General features: G+C 44.3%; 1 protein-coding gene across 3 annotated transcripts in view; it reads right to left on the minus strand.

Moving 5' to 3' along the window:
• Window positions 1-10,896, minus strand: part of HIPK1 (homeodomain interacting protein kinase 1) — a 92,650-nt gene that overhangs the window by 54,886 nt on the left and 26,868 nt on the right. Inside the window, exon 1 of one of the 3 annotated variants that reach the window (XM_012807666.1) lies at window positions 3,582-3,698. The exons of the other annotated variants lie outside the window; for them this stretch is intronic. The gene's annotated coding sequence lies outside the window, so the exon portion shown is untranslated. Of the gene's footprint in view, window positions 1-3,581; window positions 3,699-10,896 lie in introns of those variants that run through there. 3 annotated transcript variants of the gene reach the window in all.

Genomic DNA, 10,896 nt, shown 5'->3' on the forward strand with positions numbered 1-10,896 from the left:
CTGTGAACTGTGACGCCACAGCACTCTACCAAGGGTGACAAAGTGAGAGTCTATCTCAAAAAAAAAAAAAAAATGCACATGTGGGGACAAACAAAAAACAAAAACACATTATCTGTCTAGCACTTAAAATCTTAGGATAAAGACTAAAATCTCTAATTTGGATTATCAAGACTTGCAAGATCTGGGTTAAAGCCTCGTTTCATCCATTCTTTCCCCAGGCATGCTCTCTTCTGAATTCCTAGAGTAGGCCTTGCTTTCCCCCACCTTAGTTTCTTCATTCATAATGTTCCCTATCTGAACTTTGTCTTCCTTTCCCTAACCTTCTTTCCCTAACTTCTACTTATCCTTCTAGTCTCTGCTTAAAGCTCACTTCTTCTGGCAGAGGCTGTTGGTCTGTATCAAAGTCAGTAATAATAGGCTTAGGTATATTTGAAACGACACCTACAGCAATAGAACAAAAAAAAAGTAAGAGCTTTGTGTTTAGTATAAAGGGACTATTTTATATTTTAGTATGTGCACAGGACAGTCTAAAGCAGGGATCCTCAAACTTTTTAAACAGGGGGCCAGTTCACTGTCCCTCAGACAGTTGGAGAGCCAGACTGCGGTTCCCCAGGCCCCCGGGATGAGTCGGCTGCTAAGCAGGACAGGTAGCAGCGGCAAAAATACCGGCAGGCCGGATAAATGTCCTAAGCAGGCTGCATGTGGCCTGCAGGCCGCAGTTTGAGGATGCCTGGAAGAGTCTATAAAGCTTAGAATAAAAGAAACTATACCTTTTAAAGACAGGGGTACATTATAAATTAAAAACAAAACATTATAAATTAAAAAGAAACAAATCAAAAATAATATACATCGAGGAGTTTCCAACATAAGGAAAAGGTCAAATTAACAAAGCAGACATCAATATGAAACAAACAACACTAAGAGAGGACCCTGTTTAGATCAACCAGCAAAGGCTGAAGGAAAACAGGTAACAACAGTGTGGCAGACAGATGATGAGAAGCTCCTTCAGGAACATAAGCTGACTTTTGCCAGTATGCCAAGGAAGGTGGAAAAACAAACTGCATAAAGAAAAGAGATATGTTTGACTGGAGCAGAAGACACTGTCAAAAAAGAACTGGAACTCTTACAGCTAAAAAAGATGTCAAAAAATTATTTCTAAAGTTCCCTAATTACAAGATGAGAAAAAGGAGACTCAAAAAGGCCAAACAGGTTTTGCATAGAGTTAATGAGTACTAATGCTGGCAAAGAATTCAGGTCTTCTGATTCTTTTTCATTAAGGACTTTAAGAAAGCACTCTACCAGGTGCCCTTAAATAATCCAAAAGAAATACAACTAAAATTTCCTACCATGAAAGAGCTTAAGACTGGTGTTGAAATAAGACTTACAAAAAATTAAGAGAAAATGTAAAAATAGGTTGTAAAATTTTTAAGCGCCAAATTAGGCACTACACAGACATAATTAGGCATTTAGGATGTAGGTTTCTACAACTACAAGGAAGATCAGAAACAAAAACAACAAAAAGGAACCAAAAAGCAAATCAGTGAATAAAGTGATACTTGGAAATGTAAGGAGAAGAAACTGGGAAAGACTTAATAGTAAGTTTTTTTAAAGGCCTAAAAAATATAGAATGCTCTTAAAAGGACAAATGGCCAATCAAGCAGCTCATGTTTGCAAAATTACTTCAAATTACAAAAGGAACAGTTAAAACATAGGACAAGCTACTTAAGTTCCAAGTGTAAAAAGTTTACAAGGCAGGTTTGGGTCACTGATTTCTACCAACAAACCATTGATAAAGCTACACTTCTAAAACAAAACCACAGAAAGAATGAACTCTATTTCCCAAAGAGTTGTGAATTTTGAGACAATTTTTTTTTCTTTTAGAAGGGAGTTCTAGTTTGTCTCAAGTTACCAATCAACTTGTTCAAAAATCCATAAAACTACAATGTCCAGGGATAAGGATAAGGTACTCATGAAGATATCACCAGCAAAAGTCCTACTGGCCAGATGAAGTCAGTGTGTTCTTAAGATCTCATTAACCATTTTACTCTCAGATGCCTTACTGACAAGGCTGTCTCCAGTTCTGACCATAAGTACTTTACTAAAATACCCTTCAAGTTGGGAATAGTATCTTAAAATCAATTACATTCTACATCATACCAGAATTATAACACAGAACCTAGACATAATTACATGTAAAGATACAAAACCACCTGCTGAATTACAATTAGGTAAAATGTTAGACTTTTAAATGTTTTACAGAAAGCTTCAGGCTTTTTACATGAAAAAAGATGGTAATGGTTTGCATTCTCTATAATCTTCAAAAAAAAAAAAAAGGAAGAAGAAAATAAAAAACTTTACAGACCAGAAATCAAAAATAGCTTTACACAAACAAGAACAAAATTGTAGGTTCTGCTGAAGGCATCAGCCACTTAATTTAACTCCACTTCATCAGGAGCAGGAAGCCACAATGCTGTTTTTCGTCAGTTACTAAGAAACAAATAAGATGAAGGAGAGACTGGGGCAGAAGAGTCTATATAGCTGAAACTAGTATTTTAATGCGATTACAGAGAATTCCCAAAGTGTCACTAATAGACAAGAAAAAGCATGCAGGGCTGCCTCAAAAAGAATCTACCACAATCAGCGGTTAAACGGAGAAAAAACATTAACTGGAGCTTTTCCCTATTCCCTACCTTCTTCCCTCCTATTCCCATCCCCCCTCCTCAAACAGGAAAGAAAGCACGCCCAGCATAAACACAGGCCATTGCTCACAGTTCGTCACCACAACAAACTGGAGCTTAGACCAACGCTTCTGGAGAATGAGCCCCAGGTCTTGGTTGCTAGGTACAAAAAACGACTCTTCCCCCACAGCCCTGTGACCAGTGTAGATCTCACCTACGAGTTCTGGTTGTTTCCCCCTCTTTTCTTTCTTTTTTGTTTTTAATGAAAGCTTTGAAAAGTGGCGACTGGCAGCTGAAGTTTCCCTTTGAGCCAGACCTCTGGAACTGCCTTGCACAGATATACATTAGGAGGGCAGGTCCCACGTAGGCTACACCATCATTACAAACCTAACGATTACAGAACACCAGCGGAGGGAAAAGAAAAGCTTCCACACCCACCCTACCACCGTCGTCCTCTCTCCACACCGCTTCCTGGTCCCAAACAACACAAATAACCCAAACCCATGGTGATAAGCAGGGCTGGGAAGTACAACGCACCAGCCACACTGGGAACCTACCGCGGCTGCCGGGAAAATACCAGCCAGGTAGAGACAGAAGGCTGTCCCCTGTCACTTAAGGACAACAACACTCCCAGGAGAGAAGTGGCAGGGGAATGGGGAGTCCCCCCCCCCCCCCCGCCAACAAACCCAGAGCCTGCCCACTTTCCTGGGAACCTAAGTCCCTCCTGCGGCCGATACCTGCCGGGCCGCAGGACGCGGCGCCCGGTCCCGGCTCCGAAAGGCGCCCCCAGCAGGCCGGGCGCCCCTGGAGAGCCCGCGGCCCGCCCGCCCGGCCCCGCCTCGCCTCGGGAGGCCGTCAGGAGGTCACTCGGTACCGAGGCCCTTCCCGCCCATCCGCACTCACCGCCGGTGTGTATGGTTCTCAGCCGCGAGCTGGGGCTGCCGTGAGGAGGCGGCGGAGGAGACGAGATCCGGGGCCCCGCCGCCGGGTCATCATACCCCCCGCGCGAGCCGGCCCGGGCCCCGGCCCCCGCCCCCCGGAGCCGTCCCCGCGCCCGTCCCGCGGGGGGAGCCTCCTCAGCCTCCCGCCCGCTCCGCCACCCGGCCCCTTCCCGCCACCGCCGCCGCCGCCGCCGCCCCGGCCCCGCGCTCTCCCGCCTCAGCCTCCCGCCGCCGTCCGGGGCTAGCGCCGGGCCCCTTACTCCGCAGCCGCCGTTGTCGCCAGACCTGATGAGCTGAGCGCTGAGCAGCCGCCCTCATCCGGCCGGCCCCGCCTCGCCGGAACTGTTCACCCACCCGGCGCCATGACACCTACTGAGGCGGAAGTACCGAGGGCCCCTCCCACTAGAACCGCCGCATTGTACTGATGGCGGTGGGAGGGCGAGGGCCTCCGTGAGGAGCCAGCGCGGTTGGAATGCGAGGGCCCGGTTTCGGGCCCCCTCCTCACGGTAGACTCCGCGGTAATTTAAAGGTGCCTAGTGGCCGTAGGGGATCTGGCTGTAAAATGTCATCCTAGCCAGTGTGACATCACCACGGTCTAGTGTGACAACCCCAGAAATTGGGCAGTGTGCGGGGATACGGTGCGTACCCGGGAAGTCCCCTTGCTGGTGAGGAATCAGATTAGGCGTTCATGTTTCCTTGCCATCAAGACTTGCTCTAGCAGGGTGACATCCGTGTATGGGATCTGAAAGTCTCCCTGTACATCAGGAGATCATTAGAAAGCTCTCCCATTGCTGCTTTGGGAACTTGTGTTTGCATTAGGCAGTGAGAAAGAATAGCAGTAATCTGAACCCGTAACACCTCAAACGTGCAGAGAATGAATGCTAACATCATGATTTTCTTGCATCTACCAAAAGATAGCAAGGCTGGGTATTCAGGATGTGTTGGGCACAACATTCTGAGAAAATGGACACTGCAAGAAAACTAGGTTATCCTAATAGAAAGACAGTGGCCTTCTCCCTGGTCAAGAGATTTTATAAGACTTCAGTTCCGCCTCCTGCTGTGTAAGATGTTCACATTCTTAAAGTGGTGGGCATTTTTAGGGAGACTATAGTATAATCTATTCATTTTTTATCCCCATCCCACAAATGCTGGAGGCAGCAGTGATCTCAGCCCTAGAAAGTGTCTGTCCAGCATCATGAGTATTTGCATATACTCTGGAAGAGGGGGCCAGATCCCATACACCAAAGTCCCACTGCTAGAACATCTCTTGATGGCAAGAAAACATGAGGGGGCAGATGCAGCTAAGACAAGGTTTTGCTATCAAGCTGCACTTCTCAAATCTCACTCATTAACATCCTTGATTTCCTTGTATTCCCCATCACATAAAAAAGGACAACATTTTTGCAAAATGTGCTAAGTAACTTGTAAAGGAAATCATTTGTGTTTCTCCTGGCCTTAACCATACTGGGAGCAGTTCCATTTTATTGGGAACAGGGAAGTTTATTTCCCTAGAGGACCAGCATTAGCAAAAGTGTTCAATCCCACAGGGCAGTTTTGTTTGCATATTTCCACAGAAACTTCCTTCTTGCTATTTAAAGAACTTAAGGTTCTCACATTGGGCTGACCTGGGAAACATCAAAATATAGAGAGTGTGGGGGTGGCGCCTGTGGCTCAAAAGGGTAGGGCGCTGGCCCCATATGCCAGAGGTAGCAGGTTCAAACCCAGACCCTGCCCAAAAAAAAAAAAAAAAATAGAGAGTGTGTAAACATGCCTGTTTCAGTGAGCCAGAAGAAAGGCAGAAACCCATAGGCTGGAGCAGAGCAGATTCTGCTCAAAAAGTCAGCTTTGGCTGAGCATGGTGGCTCAGGCTTGTAATCCTAGCATTCTGGGAGGCTGAGGCAGGAGGATTGCTTGAGGCAGGGGTTTCACACCCTGTATCTACAAAAAATAGAAAAATAAGCAGGGCCTGGTGGTGCACACCTGTAGTCGCACTGCTTGGGAGGCTGAAGCAGGATTGCTTAATCCCAGGAGTTTGGGGTTGCAGTGAGCTATAATGACACCAGTGTACTCTAGCCTGGATGACAGAGTGAGACTATCACACACACACACACAGAGTCAGCTTTAAACACATAAATTATTTACCATGTCTTGGTTCAATCTGACTCTATGACACATTCCTAATCTCCTATTTCCCCAATTTATGTCCTTTTCCTCTTTTCAAACATCTCTCAAAATTTACGTTTAGGGAGACTTTGCTGATTGACTCTCTACTTCTTTAAGTATTTAGATAATTTACTTATTTGTACCTTATTTATTTGTATTTTTTTGTGTGATCTTTATTGTCACCATTCTTAGGTCATTTCCTCAGTCTGTCTCACTGTACAAGGAACTTTTTTTTTTTTTTGAGAAAAAGGCTCCCTCTGTCACCCTGAGTACAGTGCCATGGTGTCATAGTTCACAGCAACCTCAGTCTCTTTGCTCAAGAGATCCTCCTGTCTCAGCCTCCTGAATACCTAGTGCCCACTATGACACCCAGCTAGTTTTTCTATTTTTGGTAGCAAAATGGTCTTGCTCTTGCCCAGGCTGGTCTGGAACTCCTGAGCTCAAGGGATCCATCTACCTTGGCCTCCCAGAGAACTAGGATTACAGGTGTGAGCCCTTGCCCTGGGTTACAAGGATTTTCTCCTCTCTAAAATCGTTCGTTCATTCATCCAGCAAACTGCTTGTGTGCCTGTTCTGTGCTAGGCACTCTTCTAGACTCCAGGTCAGATACAATATGAATAAAACATTATATTTTCCCTCGGTGACCTAACAGTCTAGTTAGGAAAAAAATGTGTGCATGTATATGTAAGACTTAAATAAGGGAGAGAATAGCATCAGAGAAGGTACTATTTGAGCATGATACAAAGAAGTTTCCAAGTTTAGTGTAACTGAGGGTCATTTGTCCATATAACAGACGTTTATAGAGCGTCTTCTGTGTGTCAGACACTATGTTAGAAATTAAGGATACAAAGAAGAAGACGTGCCCGTGCCCTAAAGGAGCTTACAGTCCAGCAGAGCAGTGGCCGGATATGGAATTAGGAAGGTAGGTTAAGTCAGATTTTGAAAGGCAGTGAAGAGCATTAGAGGTTCAATCAGACAGGTCTTATGAGAGGACTAATCATGAGGAGGATGGTGGCTGACTGGAGTGGGAAAGGGAGGCTAGGTAGAAAATTAATGATGAAGGTTTGATCAAGCAGGGACTCTTGAGAGAAGGGGGCAGATGTGTGAAATGTTTCCTCCCAGACAAAATCAGGGCAGCTGAAGGGAGAAGGCTGTTAGCAGTTGGAAGCATTGAAGTCTCATTTAGGATATGATATGCCCTGGGGGCCTAGAGCCTGAATTTGGTGTTTCAGGCAGGAAGTCTCTTGCTCGGGAGCTGCAGTCTTAAGGCCAAACGGGAGAAGGCTATGTCTTGGGAATACCTGAATCAAAAAGCTAGGCAAACGATCCAAACAAGTAGGGAATCCAGGGGCTAAGAAGAAAAAGAGTTCAGATAGAAGTCAACAGGTTCACTAGAAGTCAGTGTGGGAAAGCCAGAGGAGAGTGAAGATCTGAAGGACGGGACAAGAGGAAGAACCTGGGGAAAGCCCTGGAACCAACAGGAGAGCCTCAGTGCCTTTTTTAAAATCCAGACCCCCTGGAAACCTTTTACTTGGAAATATTTCAAACATGGAGAAATGCACCCATTATCATTGTCCCTCTTGCCAGGCACAGTGGCTCATGCCTATAATCCCAGCACTGTGGGAGGCTGAGGTGGGAGGATTACCTGAGTAAGAGAGACTCGACTCATGAAAAATATGGAAAAACGCAGCCGGGCACCGCGGCAAGTGCCTATAATCCCAGCGGCTTCAGCTTCAGAAGCTGAGGCAGCAGGATGCGCACAGCCTGTGTCTGAGGTTGCAGTGAGCTACAACACAATTGCACTCTGCTCGGGGCATAGGGTAGAACTCTGTCTCGACAAAAAAAAAAAAAAAAAAAATTGTCCCTCTTTTTAACATTTTTCCTCTTAGATAGATAGGAGATAAACAAAGATATATTATTATGCACACACATCCATTTTTTTCTGATCATTTGAAAGTAAATTGTACGCCTCTTTGCCCCTTAATACTTGAATATCCTAAGAATAAGTACATTCACTTACATAAATATAAAACATACAATTCTGAAATCCAGGAAACTTAACATTGACATAATACTTTAATCTACCATTCATATTCCAATTATTGTCAATTGATCCAATAACATCCTTAGCATTTTAGTTTAATTTTCCAACACAAGCTTCAATTTAGGACCATGTATTACATTTAGTTGTCATGTCTCCTTTTTTTTTTTTTTGAAACTGAGCCTCAAGCTGTCACCTTGGGTAGAGTGCCGTGGCATCACAGCTTACAGCAACCTCCAACTCCTGCTAGGCTTCAGCAATTCTCATGCCTCAGCCTCCCAAGTAGCTGGGACTACAGGTGCCCGCCACAATGCCCAGCTATTTTTTGGTTGTAGTTGTCACTGTTGCTTGGCAGGCCTGGGCTGGATTCAAACCCGTCAGCTCTGGTGTATGTGGCTGGTGCCTTAGCCACTTGAGCTACAGGCGTCGAGCCTGTTGTGTCTCTTTAGTCTCCTTTAATGTGAACAGTTCCTTAGCCTTTCTTCACTTTCTTTGTCTTTGAAGATTTTGGAGTATACAGACCTTTGTTTATTTGATAATAGAAGGGTCCTCATTTTAGGCTGCTCTCGTTTGAGGTTAGTTGTTTATATTTTTCTCATGTTTACTCAAAATTAAATTCAGGTTATGGGTCTCTGGCCAAAATACTATGGAAGTGATAGTTTCCTTTTCAGGCTATCTCACACCCAAAGGCATGTGACATCGCTCTGCCCTTCAGGTGATATTAATTTTGATTACCTTATCAAGGTGTCTAATTTCTCCCCAGTATATTTACTGGGCTTTTTTCTTTCAGTTAATAAGCAATCTTTGGGGAGACACCTTAGTCCTGGCAGATATCCTGCTCTTGTTTAAATATATTCCCCTAGATTTAGCGCCTGTTGATGATTTTTGCCTATACCAATCCTCCCTTGTTCCTTACTTAGCTAGCTAATTATTTATGTATTTATTAATAACCTAGACTCATGGACTATTATTTTTTCAATGATTTATAATTCATTACTGTCCTTAATATTTTGGTCCTGGAAAGTTTCAGATTTATTCAGTGGGTATCATTTCAAGTTGGCCCCATGTCTTTTTAAGCATGTCTCCAAAATAAAGTGTTCCAGATTCATCTTGTACTTTCCCTGCCGCATCCCTCGAATCAGACATTTTCCCAAGGAGTCCTGATTTGTTTCATGGGAAATTATATTCAAAAACAATATCTGGGCACTGGGTCCACAGTGATTTCTTACTGGATGCTTTTGGCCTTCAGTATGAATGTCAACCCTGAATGGACAGTTTCCTATCTCATCTATTCCTCCAGGGTTATAAAACTGAGGTATTCCTGTGATTTTTCTTTCCAAAACTCCTTTAGGTATCCTTAGCAGAGAAGCTTGCATAAGGGAATGTGGTAGACATTGTTCATTGCCACTTCAAATGAATGGTGAGGGTTTGCTAACTTCTGTAGCAAACAGTCCCCCTATCTCAGTGGCTTAACACAGTGTTCACTGCTTGCTCACATCATCATCCATTGTGGATGGCTAGGGATAATGGGAGTTGCTCTGCTCCATGAAGTCATTCAAGGATTAAGGCACCTTCCCATCTAGATTTTTGTGGCTTCATCATTCCTTGAAGCCTTGAATTTCTGCACTGTATCCTTTGTATCTGGCCAAAATAATAATAACAACAACAACAATAATAATAATGGAAAGAGTAAATATGGATCATTGTATGGGGAGTTTTTAAAGGTCAGACCTGGACGTAGCAAACACGTTTATCTATTTTGCATATGTTATGTTGGTGGGAACTCTGGAAGATGTACGCATGCTACTAACTAAAAAGCAAGGTTTGGAGATGTAATCTAGCTATGTGCCCAGGAGGAAAAGAGATATGATTATAGTAAAAGAAAAAAAGTATCCAGTTTCTGTTAATAATTATCTAAAAGTGTGTTGGGCGGCACCTGTGGCTCAGCTGGTGGGGCACCAGCTCCATGTCCCAAGGGTGGCGGGTTGGAGCCCTGCCAAACTGCAAAAACAACAACAAAAAAGCCAGGCTTTGTGGCAGGCACCTGTAGTCCCAGCTGCTCCGGAGGCTGAGGCATGAGAATCACCTAAGCCCAAGAGCTGGAGGTTGCTGTGAGCGTGATGTCACTGCACTCTATGGAGGGTGACAAAGTGAGACTCTGTCTCTAAAAAATAAATAAAAATAGGGTGGCAGCCCCAAATGCCAGACATGGCAGGTTCAAACCCAGTCCCAGCCCAAAACTGCAAAATAAAAATAAAAGTGTGGTACACATCTTCTTTTTTGCTTTCAGTTTTTGGCCAGGGCAGGGTTTGAACCCACCACCTCCTGTATATGGGGCCAGCGCCCCACTACTTTGAGCCACAGGCACTATCTATGCCTGTGACACTTCTTTATATTATTCCTTCCCTGTTAATAGAATCCTCATTTTTTTCAGGTAGAAGGAAGGTCCTTTGATTTCAAGGAAGATTAGTTCTTCCCACAAAGAGGATAAATCACAGTTAGTCTTAGGCAGTGCCGGTAGCTCAAAGGAGTAGAGTACCAGCCCCATATGCCTAGAGGTGGCAGGTTCAAACCTAGCCCTGGCCAAAAATTGCAAAAAATAAAAAAATCACAGTCTAAACTAATCCTGGTAATTCCATTGCTCTTTGCAAATATATGTCTAGGGATGAGTATGAGATTCATTCTAGCTAATGAAATATGAAAGGAAGTCTGCTGAGAGGCTCCTGGGAAAAGTTCTTTTTTTTTTTCTTTTGAGACAGTCTCACTATGTCACCCTCAGTAGAGTGCCGTGGTTTCATAGCCCACAGCAACCTCAAACTCTTGGGCTCGAGCGATTCTTCTGCCTCAGCCTCCCAGTAGCTGGGACTACAGGTGCCCATATCAACACCCGGCTGGATTTTTTTGTTATTGTAATTGTCATTGTTGTTTGGCAGGCCTTGGCTGGGTTCAAACCCTCCAGCTCCGATGTATGTAGCTGGCCCCCTAGCCACTGAGCTACCGGTGCCTACCCATTCTTTCTTTCTTTTTTTTTTTTTTAATTAAGATAGAGTCTTGGCTCGGCGCCTATAGCTCA

Source organism: Otolemur garnettii, unplaced genomic scaffold (assembly GCF_000181295.1).
Source record: "Otolemur garnettii isolate 467f Iridium unplaced genomic scaffold, OtoGar3 scaffold00073, whole genome shotgun sequence".
Taxonomy (NCBI): domain Eukaryota; kingdom Metazoa; phylum Chordata; class Mammalia; order Primates; family Galagidae; genus Otolemur; species Otolemur garnettii.